Here is a 16,464-nt window from a genome sequence, read left to right as displayed (position 1 = left end):
CTAGAGGATTTGGCATGGCTAACGGCCCCCCGCCACCCATCAGCTTTTAAAACCAATCACACACAGAAATAAAGTTAAATATTTCCTTCTTTATGAGCCCCAGTTTTTTAGCACTGGACTGTTAACTGTTTTCCTTATAGGTATATCATATTTGGATTTAATTCTACTTTTAATCTTACCTGTGCTGTGTTGATAGGAAAATCTGAAAAACGCATGAGAGAAAAAATACAAAAAAGAAAATGATTCGAAAGAAAATAGGCTCTTGCTTTTACATTTGGCAAGCTGAGATTGGGGTATGTTTAACAAAGTAAATTTGGACCAAGAAAAATGATCTTCGCGTCAATCTCTATAAAAATCAAAATTCCTTCCTTTCAAACACCTCAGCCATTCTAATCCATTTCATATGTGTATTAATATTGTGTTCAAGGACATGCAATCAGAAAGCCTTCTACTGCTCTGAAGTGCAGTGAGGGAAAGGTGATGGTCCAACACTGAGATTCCTAGTAATCTAAATATTTAGAATGTGAGTAGTTTGTAATTATTTAGAATGGATGACTGGCGTAGATACTTGAGCCAGTTCATTTTTTTTCACGAAGGGTGCATGGCACAAAATTGGCATGTGTAAGCTCTTGTAGCAGATAGATTCCATGAGACAGCAGCATGTTCATGGTATGAAACACTGCAGCCGTCATGTGGTCTGATACAGACGTTATATAGCTGGCCCTGTATCATCATTAACCTTCATATTTAGTATTTAACTTTGGAATGGCTTGTGTAGAAATTATGTATGCGTTTTTTAGGTAATAGTGCCCCTGTCTTTTCACACATTTAATACGGACAGCTGTAACATTTAAAATAGAAAAATTCTTAGAGCAAATTACAGCCATCTATAAACCTGAGTCAAACTAAATTCGAAGTGACATTTCAACTTTGCATGGAGGAGTTAAACATTTATTTTGAAAACGATTCATGAATTACATTCCATGTTTGATCAGCTAGGAAATAAGACTACTGATTTAAAGTTACCTCTTCCAATTACTGGAAAAAACTGAAAATGTAATTCTCGTAACAATTATCCTTTCAAAAAGCGCAAATTACAGAGATGAGTATCAGTCAAAAGTAATATAGTTTAATCTAAGGGGGAGAATGCAGGAAGAAAACAAGAATGTGGTTTGTCTGTATTCCAGGAGAAAAGAATCAAGTCAAAATGCGATCTGATCCTTTCCAAGTTATTTTGTGTGCATCATACTTGAGTGTAATTTCACATGCATCTTGACGTTCCAAGTATCATTAAACATCTAGTAATCAGAACAAATGTTCTGCCAGAGTCCATTTATTATCTTAATTGTTTAAGGCTTTGAGCGCTCCAGATTTCTAAATACATAATTAAAATCCATATTAAAAAAATAAACCTAGATGGGGGATTTACATTTTTCTTAATTCGTGTTTACACGAAGAAGAGATCTGTTTTTAAATATTACATCAGATCTCTGTGAGCTCAAATAAATCAGTGCGATACTTTGCCAAAGCTTTTCAAAAATGATGGGTATTGATGCCCTGTGGTCAGGAAACCTCGTGTGTGGAGTTTTAGAATTCTCTAGTTACTCAAAAGGGCCATTATTTTGGGTCTCTGTGCTCTCAAGGTTATGAGCTTAGGTGCTACGGATGAACTTTATCACTCATACGGCTGTCAGCCCATCTACGACCTCAACTGCACATATTCCAAATGAAGAAAGCACAGCTCTAGAAATGCCTGCCTCTTTCTAGGTAGATCTGTGACTGGAGATGTTCTGCAAGCCTGACTGCTTATACAGTCAACCCTTAGTAACTGAGGGATCGGTTCCAGGACCCCCTGAAAATACCAAAATCCGCAGATGCTCAGGTCCCTTGTAGAAACTGGGATAGTACACTCAGCCCTCCACATCCATGAGCAGATACAGAGGGCCGAATATAGACAGAAACTCAAAAAAAAAAAAAAAGCATAGCCATTATAAAGAATAAACTGGTCACCCACATTATTACGGATGCTATTTCAAGGTTCTTTTTCTTGATCAAGGGATTTCTACGGACCCTGGTCCAACCATTTTGGTGTGTGTCCCAGTGAAGGAAGATTAGAAAATAACTCATAACACTTGGATACACATGGAATAAAACATGTGTGTGGGTTCCTCAATTATTTCGAAACGGAGATTTGTTTGGAACTGTAAAAATCCTTACCAATAATAGTATGGGTATTCACAATGATAGCATGATGAATGCCTTTGGTGTAGAATGTTTGCTTTGACTCATTTGGGGTCAGTTTGTCTGTCAGCTCTCATCTAGGCCCTGTGTGTATTATATGGTAACAGTCTGGAGGTCCACTGAATGAAACAAACTTACCAGGTTTGAACAGAGATGGACCTGTAATGTCAGACTTATGAGTGCTAGAATTTCATGAGGTTTGTTGGAAAGAACGTGGTCTCCATCAGCTGTGCCCTTATCAGCTAGGACATTGCTGAGGGGTAATAGCAATCATTATACAAATCAGAGAGTTTTTCGTCATATACGTAACAGGCTCTGCCTAGGTACTACTCAGTAGTTCCTCCGCCTTGTCTCCCTTTTGCTCATTGAATGCAGCCATCATAGGCACAATGGCTTTAGGGACTTCTAAGAGTCAGTTAGGGATCCTGAAAAAGTCATTCATTCATTCACTCAACAGCTATCTGAGTGCCACAGGCCAGGCAGTACTCACGGTTCTAGGAGTGCACTGGTGAACAAGAGAGACAAAAACATGAGTCCTCATAAAATTGACACATTTAGAAGATGGAAGAGGGAGAGGAGGTAGCATGGTACGCATAATAATCGCAAAGGTAGACAGAGGACCAGGGGGCTGTATCGTCAGAGAAAGCAAGAGAGGCCATTTTTAAGTTCAGCTGGAGAGTCACAAAGGAAGAATGAGGACAAGTCCACTGAACTGGGTAACCTAGGAAGCCAAGTGATTTTTGTGAGCATTTTCAGTAAAATGGTGGCAACCTAAACCAGGTTTCTGACAAATTACACAAAGGGTATGATAAAGACGTAAAGATAGTAGGTAGCTGCAAATCTTTTAGAGCATTGCTTGTCAGTGAACATAATAGATTTTTGTCTTGAGGAGGGGGCAGACTTAGGGCAATTATTCTGATTTTTGTTGGAGGGATTGGGTAGATGTGAAAACAAAGGAGTACTTGAGCACTTTTCAGGTAGGGGTAAAAGGGCAAAAGAGGTACCTGTCAATGAATATGTTAAAAAAAAAATTGAGAAAAATCTTGGCATAAACATCAGTGTGTCTTGTATTAATACAGAAGTGATAGCCTAATTTTTGTTGGATGATATAATACTAGTTTATTTTGATGTTTATTCTTGTGGTGTATGGATACCACTTAATGCAGTTTATTAAGAGGAAAGGTTGACTTTTATTTAACCACATCACGTACACTCTGTTCTCTAAGGCCACCGTCTAAACGTACATATAAACCTATACATGGGGAGACGTATGGGTTATGTTAGTAATTTCCAGCTGACAGTGCGCTGTAAACCCAACTAGTTGCTGTGAGTTCTATCTAATGGTATATAAACTCTGTCATGTTTTTTAGTCAGAGTATTTCTTAATTTGTTCTGAACACATTATTCTGAGTTTCTTTCACTTCCCGTGAAAAATATATTAGGAAGCAAGACAGGTAATGTCATCCTCATTTTACAGAATAGGAACCTGAAGGGTGATCTTCAGCTTACAAACACTGATGGAATAATAGGCCTCCTGTGTCTTGGAGACCCAGTAAGTATAGGAGGAAACTGTTCTAATTGCACTGTGGAACAGACTCTCTTTTTGATCTCTGCAACTAAAGAAGAAAAGAGATCAATCTATTGCTTAAAAGAAAATGAAAATCCAAGGCAACACTTTTAACCCAGTACTCTGATCCTTGCTTTGGAGAGTGGCTCATGAAAAACACTCATAAAGAAAACTCTTCATGTTGGCCTGGGAATAGAAGATGCTGAGTCCTTTTTCCTTACAGAAGCAAAAAATTTAGAACCCTGGTCCCTTGGAAGTGCTTATTAATGAACTATAATGAGAAAATCAGACTCTTAAAGTAAGTAATGGGATAGAAGGTAGACCAGGAGAAAGGGGCAGAAATGAGACATCACAGTGTTCAAGGCACCGGAACATCCTACCTAACACTGTGAACTTTCAGTCATTTACTCTCCCCTGGCCGCGTTCTCACACAGCTGCAAGGTTAGAATGCTGCTGAATGTGGCCATGCCATCTTGGATGACCACCACTCACCCCATCCCATCGCCTGACCTAGGGAGAGAAAGCTCTGGAAATTGGGCCACAGAGGTAAAAATTGTATGACATCGATGAGAAAAGTTAGACTTTTATCTTGGGGAATTTGGACGTATATGTCTTGTTAAGACATAGGCACCTCTTTGGGCGTTTCAGGGACTCATTTCACTCTACTGTCTGTTGACATGTGTTTTCTCAAAAGAGAAACATTTTGCTACAAACAAAATCTTTCTTGGAAGTCCAACTGGTAAGTGACATTTTATTTATAATGTATTTATTTTGCAGTTTTAAACTTGTAGAAATGTGTGCATATGACTTATTATGTCAATCTTCAAGTTGCTTTTTTTCATTGAGATAGAATTTTACATGCAATAAAAATCACTCTTTAGTGTATGAGTTTTGACAAACGCATGCGGTCACATAACCAAATCACAATCAAGACACAGAATGTTCCCATCACCATAGAAAATGCCCCTGTGTCCTTTGGAAGACAATTCCTCTCTTTTTAAAATTAATTAATTAATTTAAAATTTTTATTTATTTATTTATATTTGGCTGTGTTGGGTCTTCGTGGCTGTGCGTGAGCTTTCTCTAGTTGCAGCGAATGGGGGCTTCTCATTGCAGTGGCTTCTCCTATTGCGGAGAACGGGCTCTAGGCACACGGGCTTCAGTAGTTGTGGCACACGGGCTCTAGAGCACAGGCTCAGTAGTTGTGGCGCACGGGCTTAGTTGCTCCGCGGCATGTGAGATCTTCCCGGACCGGGGCTCGAACCCGTGTCCCCTGCACTGGCAGGCAGATTCTTAACCACTGCACCACCAGGGAAGTCCGACAACTCCTTTCTTGAACTCAGAACCCTGGCATCCACTGATGCTTTTTCTGCACCTATAGCTTTGACTTTCCCAGAATGTCATAAAAAGGGAATCATACAGTATGTAGCCTTTTGAGTCCAGCTTCTTGCACTTAACGTAATACATTTGAGATTCATCCATGTTGTTGCAGGTACCAGTGGTCCATTCCCTTTGTTTCTGATTAGAATTCCACTTTGTGCACGTGCCACGGTTTGTTGATCCTTTAAGCAGTTGAAGAACATTTGGGTGGCTTTCAATTTGGGGCAATGTATTATTAGTCAGCGTTCTCCGCAGGAATTGAACTAATAGGGTGTATATATAAGAAAGAGATTTATACCACACAGGTATGGAGCCTGACACGTCTCAAGATCTGCAGGGTGAGTCGGCGGGCTTGAGACCCAGGAAGAGCCAATGCTGATGTTTCAGTCCCAAGGCAGGAAAAAGCCAATTCCTCAGTTCAAAGGCATTTAGGCAAGAGGAATTTTTTCTGAGGAGGAGAGTCAGCCTTTTTGTTCTTTTCAGGTCTTTAACTGATTGGATAAAACCTACCTGCCTTAGGGAGAACACATCTGCTTTACTCAGGCTACTGATTCAGTTGTTAATCTCATCTAAAAACACCCTCACAGAGATACCTAGAATAATATTTGGCCAAATATCTGAGCACCCCATGGCCCAGTAAAATTAACCATCACAGTTGATTAAAAATAAGCCTGCTAAAAATATTAGCATATGGATTTTCATGTTAACATACGTTTTTATTTCACTTGGGTAAATACTTAGCAGTGAGATTGCTGGGTCATATGACAAGTGTATATCTAACTTTCTAAGAAAGAGCCAAACTGTTTTCCAAAGTAGCTGTACCATTTTACATTCCCATTTGCAAACTGAGAGTTCCAGTTGCTCCACATCCTCCCCAGCACTTGGCGTTGTCAGATGGGTCAGTTTTCCTCTCCCTCTCTCCCTTCCAATAAGTATGAAGTGGTATCGCATTGAGGTTTAACTTGCATTTCTCTAATGACTAATCCCGTTGAGCATCTTTTTATGTGCTTCTGTGTTATCTATGTATCTTCTTTCATGAACTGTCCATTCAAATCTTCTACCCATTTTGGAAGGGGGAGGTTGTTTTCTTATTTTCATTTTAACGGAGTTCTATGTTCTGGGTACAAGTGTTTTGTAAGATACGTAGTTTGCAGACATTCTCCGCAAAAATTTGAACACAAATTTGAATTTAGGGGCTTTCAATGTGGAGTCTTATATTAGCCACAGCATCCAATTACTTTCTAAATTCTATTTTACTAACAGAAAAAATCTCAAAAATCACATTTTACAAACTAGTTAAAAATGGAATCAGTTTTTGGAAAAAAAAATTTTCCCTTACTGTCCTAGGGCTGTATTCAATTAAAATAATTGTGAAGATTGAAACATGAATTGTAGGAAATTTTTACTTTACAGTTGAATCAGTTAACAATTAAGAACTGCTGGAATTAGTTTTAATCATAAACATTACTCTGTCAAAAAGCACCAAGTATAAAATTAAATGCTAAAATCATCTGTTACTCTGCCCATTCATGTGCTTGTTATTGAACAATGGGCTGTTTTGCCAGGATAGGGCCCTGCACAGAGCAAATTAGCTTGAGCCTTGGCTGTGCATAGTTGAATATGGTGTACATGTGCTGTAGAATATACTTACATGTATATGTACAAACCTGAATTTAAAACAAGAAAAGAAGGGAGGGAGGGAAGGAGGGAGGGAGAGGGAGGAAGGAAGGGAGGGAGGGATGAAGGGAGGGAGGGAGGAAGGAAGGGAGGGAGGGAGGAAGGGAGGGAGGGAGGGAGGAAGGAAGAGACCAGTGCAGAGTTACAACTTTCCTGATCAGTGAAACCATTTTCAAAACATCTGAGTAGATTCAGAAAGATGTCAGAGAAAACTTTATATTTCAAAGACTAAAAAACAAAGAAATCCCCCAAATTAAGTGCCTTAGTACTAGGTGTGCTGGTGGTATCCAAATATGTAGGTTTTGGTGTAACCATATGTATTTTTTGAAATTCATTGTTTATAAGGTTAAACATCCCTCTAAAATAACCAAACTAAGTGTTCGCAGAACTGCTCACACCTCCATGGATCCATAGAAACCTGGTTAGTAAGCCGCCTGATCTTTTTCTGACCTGTTTGTTTTACAAATGAAGAAAATAGCCAGAGATAAGAAGCAAATTTAAGGTCATACAGAAGTCTTATGCTGAACTAAATCCAGTCATTCTGATTACTATTTTAGTGTTTTTTTCCATTAACTTGACCTAGCCTCTCCAATTGGAGCATAAAATATTCCTCCTTGGGTCCATTACTTAGAGAAATGAAGATGATACTCAATTTTGTGAGCCCTTTTCTGGCATCTCAACTTATGTCTTGTATAATGAGTATGCCTCTTGGCCGAGGTGAGCAATTTTTGGAAATTTCTAGCTTCCGCCAAAGGAGGCGTCCTAGGCCAGAGTCCAGATCTTAATGAAAAACACGTAAACCTCTTGTTTGTTTTCCCTGTTGATTAGCCTATAATTTAAAACCCATTCAATGGCAGATTTATCAAGTGACTAATCCCTGGGAAGACTAGAAGTGGCCGGGAGAAGGTGATTGTGGCCTAGGTCACTTGTTGAAATATTAAGGTAGGAAGCCAAATACCTCCTTGCTTACTAATGAAAATACATTCAGGGAGGATAGCTAGGAGTGGGCCTGGAGTGGCTCGTTAGTGGATGACGAAAGCGACACAGACAACCGGGGATATCTTTGCTGGACAAACTGGCCTGTATGGTCCTTGGTTTTCTTCAGTCGTCAATGAAAAAGTCATGTCTGAGTAAGAGTGTAAAATCCACACCAGCTTAGCTGTCCTGAAAATTAGAAACAACTCACAAATACCTCTTCTCAGCTGGAACGTGAGCCTCTCAAAGTATGGATTGTTTCTTTATATACATTTGCAAGATCAGGTGCATTGTAGATGCTCATTAAAGCTTGTTTGACTATTAGATGGTAGAGAGACCGGAGTCTCATCTCACCTTGATATAAAGAAGACTCGTTCGGTGTCTGTCTGGTTCAGACAACGTCCCTATGCAGAGTAAGCCTACAAGTAGGATATTTGTCACAACCATTCCCCTGAACCTCTTCTTGTGAGCAGAGAGCTTTCTGTTTCATCGGTAAAGATGGGAAGACTATTTTTTCTAATCAATAATCCTAGAGTCTTAGACATAAATTTCGCTTTTAACACCTGAAAGAACTCAACAACTAGCCCCCCCCACTTGCTCCTATTTGATAATGCTATTTAAATGATCTAATATTTTTTTCATTTCCTACCCCTTTTCAGTTAAAAAAAAAAAAGACAAAGACAAAGTTGGGAATACGTGAAGCAAACCTAATTGGGGAATCTGCTTCACAGTTTCCAGAATGATGCTAGAGGACAGATGGGCCTTGGCCATAGGATGGTGACCCTTCATAGACAGTGGGTGAATTGAGAAAGAAGTAGTAAAGTGATTGCTGTGATTACTTGAAGAACCTCAGTTTGTCACAGTATTAAGGGCCAGGTCTTACCATCTGTTGCTTCTAAGCTCACGTGTACTCTGGAATGGGTCGTACATACCTCACTGGACTAGCTGTAGCTTCAGTAGTGACAATAACAATACAACATAAAATGCCAAGTCCTCTCTCTTAATAGAGAAGGAATTAGTATGTTGGCTCTTTGCCTAAAAGTATGCAGTCTTGGGTTTGCTTATTAGGTTTCGAATTACTTTCTGGAAAAATAAAGCCTGAAAATCATTTCCATAGGTATCCCAAGGTATATCCATTCTCTGACTCACACTAAATTTAGTGATAACTTAGAAATAAGACATCAGAATCCTCCATGATTTTATTTCTTCTGTGTCACAAAAGCACTCTGGCTACACTCAGGTTTTGTTTTGTTTCCCAGCTAGGAATCTCAGTGCAGGTTTCAAAGATGTATCTCTTTTACTTTCCCACTATTTCCTTGGATGACTGTCCATAATTATATTTGCTTATTTTTGAAGTATATTTCAGAATCCTTGGAATAAGTATCACATTTCAGAAGTAATGCCCAACTTTATCTGAACTGCATACTGAACCACTGGTGTGTTTTCAGAGTACCTTAATGAGTCTGCTTGACCTGTGTTGATTTGCATTCTTAATGAGAGCTAGGACTCTTTCTTTTTTCTTTTTTTTTTTTTGCGGTACGCGGGCCTCACGCTGTTGTGGCCTCTCCCGTTGCGGAGCACAGGCTCCGGACACGCAGGCTCAGCGGCCATGGCTCACGGGCCCAGCCGCCCTGCGACATGTGGGATCTTCCCGGACAGGGGCACGAACCCATGTCCCCTGCATCGGCAGGCGGACTCTCAACCACTGTGCCACCACCAGGGAAGCCCTAGGACTCTTTCTTTACATGGTTTAGATGATACTATGCTTCGCATCGTTATGAAACTTTCATGAGCAGAGCTGTCTGTATTCTCGGAAGTTGAAGAGAAAGAGATATGGTAAAGTCTTGGGTGTGGAAATTATTAGCATTTTAGCACTTTCCTGAAGTGAGGACCTTCTGTGCAGTCCCCTGGAATTGTCTTGCTTTCCCCAACCTAAGAATTTAGAATTGGAAGGGTCCCTGGAAAAGGTTGACTTACTCAACTTGTACAGCAGATAACCTGAATTTTTGATGGCCCCTGGCAGCACCACTGGGAGAAAATGTTCGTAACAACAAAATGCTGATGGGTGATTTTTCGCACAGTGCTTGGCACCGGCATGATGTCTTTCATCAATAGGCACTTTTCCACCTTCTTTTCAACAGGCATGTTTGTGGGGACCAGACAAGTAACGTCTCCGTCTATTGCTTGGGCTTCAGGACAATGTGTTCCTGCGATGATATCTCTGAGCAGTGGTAATGTGGAGGATATTAAAAAATAATGAGGATTTTGTAGGGGAAGGGAGCACCAGCCCCTGAGGAGGCTGCAGGAGTTTCCTAGAGCCCAATTCCTAATCAGATTAGGATCACAAATATGGTTCAATCCTACTGCATAGTTTACTATACTTATGGGAATAGCCTTTAAGCTTATTGTGGAGAGAACTCGTATCCACACCAAATATTTTAAAATTGTTAAAATTTAATAGGATCAACATTAATTTATAGAAATACCCACACTGAATTTTCTAGGTAATAACAACAATGAAATCTCATAGTCCATGTTGTGCTTAGGCCTATCAAAGAGGCAGGGGACCACATGTCTCTCTGTTTTTACGTTTTCTTGGAACTTTGAGTCTAGTTGGGTGGGTAATACAGAGGCACAAGGAAGTCTTAATATTTAAAGCTAAAGAAATAATTCAATAAGCATTTGTGGATCACTAACTAAGCGGTGTGCAGTGTTCTGGAAGTTCAAACATGAATAAGCCATGGTCCCCAACTGCCTGGAGCTTTTAGATTTGCAAAGAAGATAAACATAAATGACTGTAACGCAACGTGAACCTAGAAAGTTCTTTGGCAACAAAGTCAAAGGAAAACTTTTGTCAAGAAAGATCAAGAAAAGTTTAAGCCAGAAGGCTCAATTGCGATGGAGTGAGTTTTCCTTCGGGGCTTTCACTAGGTGAAAATGGAGAGAAAGGGTGTTTTACAGAGAGGAAACAGCATTGTGCAAAAACATAAAGATGTGGGAGTTGACGGGATGTTTGAATCCGTACTGGTGCAACACAGGGAAAGTATAAAGAAGTATCTGGAAAAGTAAGCAGAGGGCAGATTTTGAAGAGCCATGAGTATCATGAAAAGAATTTAGGCTTTTCTGCTGCATGAAATAACTGTTCTCAATATGGGTAATGAAGGGATATTTCCCTTATAGGGATATATCAGAATTAGCAAGGGGCTTTTTCAAATAACACATGTTCCTTTGGCGATTCTGGAATGACCCAAGTTGAAAGTCACTGCCAGAAAAATTCTACCAATATCGTAGTGCCATACCGTCTCAGCTGTGTTTGGAGCAGAATAAAGATTAAGAACAGTGACTGTGGGTTTCAACTCTGGCTACCCATTGGAATCCCTTGGGGAGCTTTAAGGATACCAGTGCAAGGGCACCACCGTCTCAGACCAGTTGAATGATTATCTTTTGAGATGGTCCTGCCCGTCAATGTTTTCTACAAAGCTCTGTAGGTGTTTCTGATGGGGAACAGGCTGAGAACCACTACGTTAAACAGATAAAAACAGTGTCAATCAAGGAAAAGGGTGATTGGAACAGAGTGGTTTAATTGCGATTGCTCGCTTAAAGACTGAATTTGCATATTGCTTAGAAGGAGATAGATATAGATTAACAGACTGTTGCAGGTGGGAAGAGGATGTGATTAAAAATGAAAGCAATAGAAGCAATCGAGTTAGAAGTAAAGGGAGATAGATAAAATTTGGATGAAGTCTGGAGGTGAAACTTGGGGCAGGCTGGAAAGATGTCAAAACTTTAGACCTGTCTCCTTTCAAATGATATGTTGGGGTGAATGCAGAAAAACAGATTTTTAGCAGGGAGGTTTGGGGAGAGGGAAACTCATAATGTTTCGTATGTCCTAAAGAACGTTTACCTAAAAATGATCAGAAAGTTTGTAAATTGTTTCGTATACCGTGTACAAGCACCACGTTCAGTGTGAAAGTAAAGGAGACTGAAAAGAAAGTCAGTGGGGTTTAAAAGCATTAGGTTCCCTTGATTCAGCCTTATCTGTAATTTCGGCTGCAAGGGTCTGGGCTTGACATTTCATAAAGATTTCCAGGGTCCTGCCTGGGAGTACGTGATTATTCAACAGAAAGTTCTACTCTCTGTGTTTGATTCATCAAGTCGTTAATAGTCCTTCTAGTTATGGCTCTAGACAAAGGAGGGAAAACCATATATGATTTCCATGTGCAAAGTAGAAGTGGCACTTAACAGGAAGTGGAGTGTAAAAATAGTGTTAAAAAATAACTCTCCTGAAGGCTTGATTCATGATATATGCAGATTTGAGATGCCTATTTGTAATAGAGCCAGGAACAGTTTGAAGTAACTGACAGGATATGTGTTACTGAACGCAAGTCAGTGTGTCCGACACACAGTGGTACCAGACAAGTTTGGAGCAGAGAAAGGTTTATTGTAGGGCCACGCAAGGAGATGGGTGGCTCGTGCCCAGAAAGCCCCAAACTCTCCAAAGGGTTTCAGCAAAGCACTTTTAAAGGCAAGATGAGGGAGGGGCATGAGTAGTTGTTGCAAACTCCTTGGTGTCAGAATCCTTTGTTCTTGCAGCTGTCCATGTAGGTCAGGTCATGATGTTCCTGTAAATCTCCAACAGACAAATGCCATTCTCTGTTCTGCAAATTTGACCTCCACATGAATGGACTCTTAAAGGTTAGAGCCCTGAGAATAGGCTATCCTGTATATTTCAGGCTATAGGCCACATTCCTTTATAGAAGGTGCAGAGCCAGCGTGACTAAGCATGGGCAACAAAGCACAAAGGTGAAAGCAAAAGGAATAGATCTAATGTGAAGTCAGATTTGTGCTTCCCTGTTACATATGGACAGATAAAGAATGAATGAGGGGGGCTCCCCTGGTGGCGCAGTGGTTGAAAGTCCGCCTGCCGATGCAGGGGACACGGGTTCGTGCCCCGGTCGGGGAAGATCCCACATGCTGCGGAGCGGCTGGGCCCATGAGCCATGGCCGCTGAGCCTGTGCTCCGCAACGGGAGAGGCCGTAACAGTGAGAGGTAAAAGAATGAATGAGGGGCTTATTACATGAATCACTTTGAATTACTATGTCATGCTGAGCTTCTGAACCTGAAATTGGAATGGTCAAAAGGAGTTGTGTAGCAGGAAAGGGCAAAGGTACGTGGTTTCTTTATATGGGCCATTTAAATTTTAATGGTTAGAAGAGTTTCTTAGTGTAGTCTCAGCATATTGATATGGAGTACATGGACATTCCATAGTTCTTATTTGGTAACTCTTCATATTAATAAATACAGATTGTGAGGAAGCCATTCATGAAATGGCCAATTATTGGAGGGATTTTAAGGAATAAAGATCTGCATTTATTTTTTTTTTAAATCATCATGGAACCAATGTGGCTAAACTGGAATCAGGAAAATTAGTGAGGTGGCTTGTGCCACTGTCCAGGTAGAGAAGGACCCAGTGAAGAGTTGAGGCAGTGGGTGTAGATGGAAAAGAATGAATCAGAGAAATTAATGAAACTCATTGGTAAGTAATATGTTGGGAATGAGAGAGAGCAAGGAATCCAGCATGATATCCAGGTTTCTGGATGTGACGGGTTGGGAGGATGATGATGCTATTAATTGCAAAGAAGAATTTCAGAGGAGGAGGCAATTGAGGTTTGACAATCCTGAGTTCATTTTCAGACGTGTTGAGTCTGAGGTGGCTGATTAAGAATATTCAGGTAGAACAGTTCCACAGAATAGTTGGAATTATTATGGCTTTTAAGATACCAATTTGGAAGTTGCAGTATATAGTCAATGAGTGTAATTTACCTCATGAGCACACAAGATGACCGAGAGAGATTGTGTCGTGTGAGAAGGATGAAATGTCAAGGGACATACCTGGAGAACAACGTTTGAGGGATGACTGGAGGAAAAGGAGTCCACAGATTGACTGGAGAGAGCCAAGAAATAGGAAGAAAATTGCGGTGGGTGGAGAGGGTATCGAAGTTCAGGGAAGCAGAGAGAATTCCAAGGCAAGGCGGCAGTCAAGTTTAACAGTGCAGCTGAGAGGGCAGAAATCACTGAAAAGTGCTGAGCAGACGTAACACTGAAATCATGGAGTTTCAAGAAGATAGTGGGGGCAGAAACCAGTTGTCATCGGTTAAAAGAAGCATGGATAAGAAAATAGATGCAGCGAGAGTTGTGTGTTTTCTTAAAAAAACAAAACAAGACAAAACTCTGTTGTGAAGAAAAAGAGGTAGTGTGAGAAAGAAAGGGCGACAGCTAGAAGGGATTAAAAAAGGATTTCGATATCTTTAGTTTTGCTTTAGATGGATAGAGCATGGGGCTGGGGAACATGCTGAGAGTCGAAGGCAAGTGATGTGTCAGGCAGCAAAGAGACAAAATAATAATGGCAGCAAACTTCTATAGCACCTCCTGTGTTCCCAACACTCCTCTATATGTAGTTTTACATGTATTAACTCGTCTACTTCGCATAACTGCCTTGCAGGGTAGGTTCTGTTATTACCGCCATTTTCCTTATAAGAAAACCGAGGTATAGAGAGGTTAAGTAACCTAACCAGTTTGTGCTCTACCCACCACACTAAGCAAATGAATTACAGAGCCGCCAGAGTGGTACATATAGATGTATACATCAGATTCAGAAGGTCATTGGTTGAGAGGTGGAAGGCAGGAGAGGTGGGGTGCTTTGTGTAGATACAGTCCAGTTGTGTGATAAAAGGAAAGTTTTTCTGTGGAACATGTCTTTGCAACTTTTTCATATTATTAAGAAGTTGAAGATTAAGTGAAATTATTGGCTCATCAATATTACCTGACTGTTAACCTGCTTGGAAGAAGGTTAGTTGGGAACAACATTCAAGATTTAGTTTGCTGTGGCAGAACTAAACTAGTTGCTAAAATGAAATTTAAATATGCGTGATCATTCAGCCTGGGACTCAGCGCTGGAATGTGGCTGGAGGTGGGCAGGGGAGGCAGAGGGAGATGGAGATGTGTGGGGCATCCAAACAGAGGTCATCTTGATCTCAGAGTTGAATGAAGCTTGAAAGTACTTTCAGCCATTTGATAGTAGAACTCGTGAAAGATTGGGTCAACTTTTGTGTTTGTAGTACGTTGTTCATCCTGACTGCGTAAGCTTTTCCTAGTTTTATGCCTGTCACTCCACAAAGGTGACATTGTTTGGAAATTTTGAAGAACGTTTAGAAATCTGTTAGTCTCTTACTCTAATATTACCCTTAGCAACAGTAACTAGCAGTAATATTTATTCAGAACTAGTGTTCCAGGCATAACGCCTGCCGCTTTACAGGAACTATTTCATTTTACCTATATAAAAACCCTACAGATGGTCTACTACTTTTCTCATTATACACTTGAGGAAGCTCAGGCTTGAAGACACAGAGTTCCCTGCCCAAGGACATAGAGCTAGCAAGTGGCTAAACCAGGATGTGAACCAGGTGGTTTGAATCCGGAACTCAGGCGCTGCTTAACCCTCTGTGTTGCAAAGAAACAGATGGTACCCTGAACTTGCCAATTTTTTCAGAGTTGGATCGCGGCTGCCGTGCCCACCTATGAGAAGTTCAGCTTTAGAAAAACCTGTCTCTAGTTCTTCTGACCACAGTTATTTGGGGGTTGGTTTATGAAGCAAAAGGTGAAACTAGTAAAACTACAGTTAAAAGTTATCTTAATGAAGATGGAGAATTTTCCTGTGTCATGACCTTCACTGACTTAGGCCACTGAAAATATTTCTTTACCTTTTTAATGGAAAACGGACCTGTACTTATATACCCGTTGGTGTTCTAGACATTTGTGGGCTGAAATTGCAGTGAAGAAAGTCTCATTAGCCATAGGGAAGACTCTTGGGACAATGACGGAATATAACTATTGCAGTTTTTTTAAAAAATAAATTTATTTATGGCTGCATTGGGTCTTCAGTTGCTGCACGCAGGCTTTCTTTAGTTGCAGTGAGAGGGGGCTAATCTTCGTTGTGGTGCGTGGGCTTCTCATTGCGGTGGCTTCTCTTGTTGTGGAGCACGGGCTGCAGGCGCGCGGGCTTCAGTAGTTGTGTCACACGGGCTCAGTAGTTGTGGTTCGCAGGCTCTAGAGCACAGGCTCAGTAGTTGTGGCGCACATGCTCCGCGGCATGTGGGATCTTCCGAGACCAGGTCTTGAACCCACGTCCCCTGCATTGGCAGGCGGATTCTTAACCACTGCGCCACCAGGGAAGCCCTGTTGCAGTGTTTTTTATCCATCCATCTCATCAGTAGTGGGTACTTGCCATTTTAGCTGCTGGGGTACAGAAATAAAGGCAGATACTGTCCCTGATTTCTTCTTGTGGAGTTTGTAGTCTGATGGGGAAGGCAGAAATTAAATAAATTCACCAGAAATGTTTAATTACTGCTAAATTGGATTTTGGAAAAACTCAAACATAAAATTGTAAATTTGACTGCCTCCCAGTTAACTGTAGTAGGCTGAATGGCTTTGAATGCTGGGAAATGGACTAGTTAATAGCCAAGAGTACGCCAGTTTGTGCTGATAAGTGAAAAACTATAGACTCAAGGTATTGACATAACTGAGAAGATGAGCATTAAAAAGGCTGGCTTCATATAAACTATAG

At 40.6% G+C, this 16,464-nt stretch overlaps 1 protein-coding gene across 1 annotated transcript in view; it reads left to right on the top strand.

The window, feature by feature from the left end:
* The window catches only part of FMN1 (formin 1), a 405,529-nt gene that overhangs the window by 170,299 nt on the left and 218,766 nt on the right, over positions 1–16,464 (top strand). The window lies entirely within an intron of this gene.

This window comes from Globicephala melas, chromosome 2 (genome assembly GCF_963455315.2).
Source record: "Globicephala melas chromosome 2, mGloMel1.2, whole genome shotgun sequence".
Lineage (NCBI taxonomy): Eukaryota > Metazoa > Chordata > Mammalia > Artiodactyla > Delphinidae > Globicephala > Globicephala melas.
The sequence above is the reverse complement of the archived record's forward strand: the minus strand, read 5'-3'. Positions and strand labels throughout refer to the sequence as shown.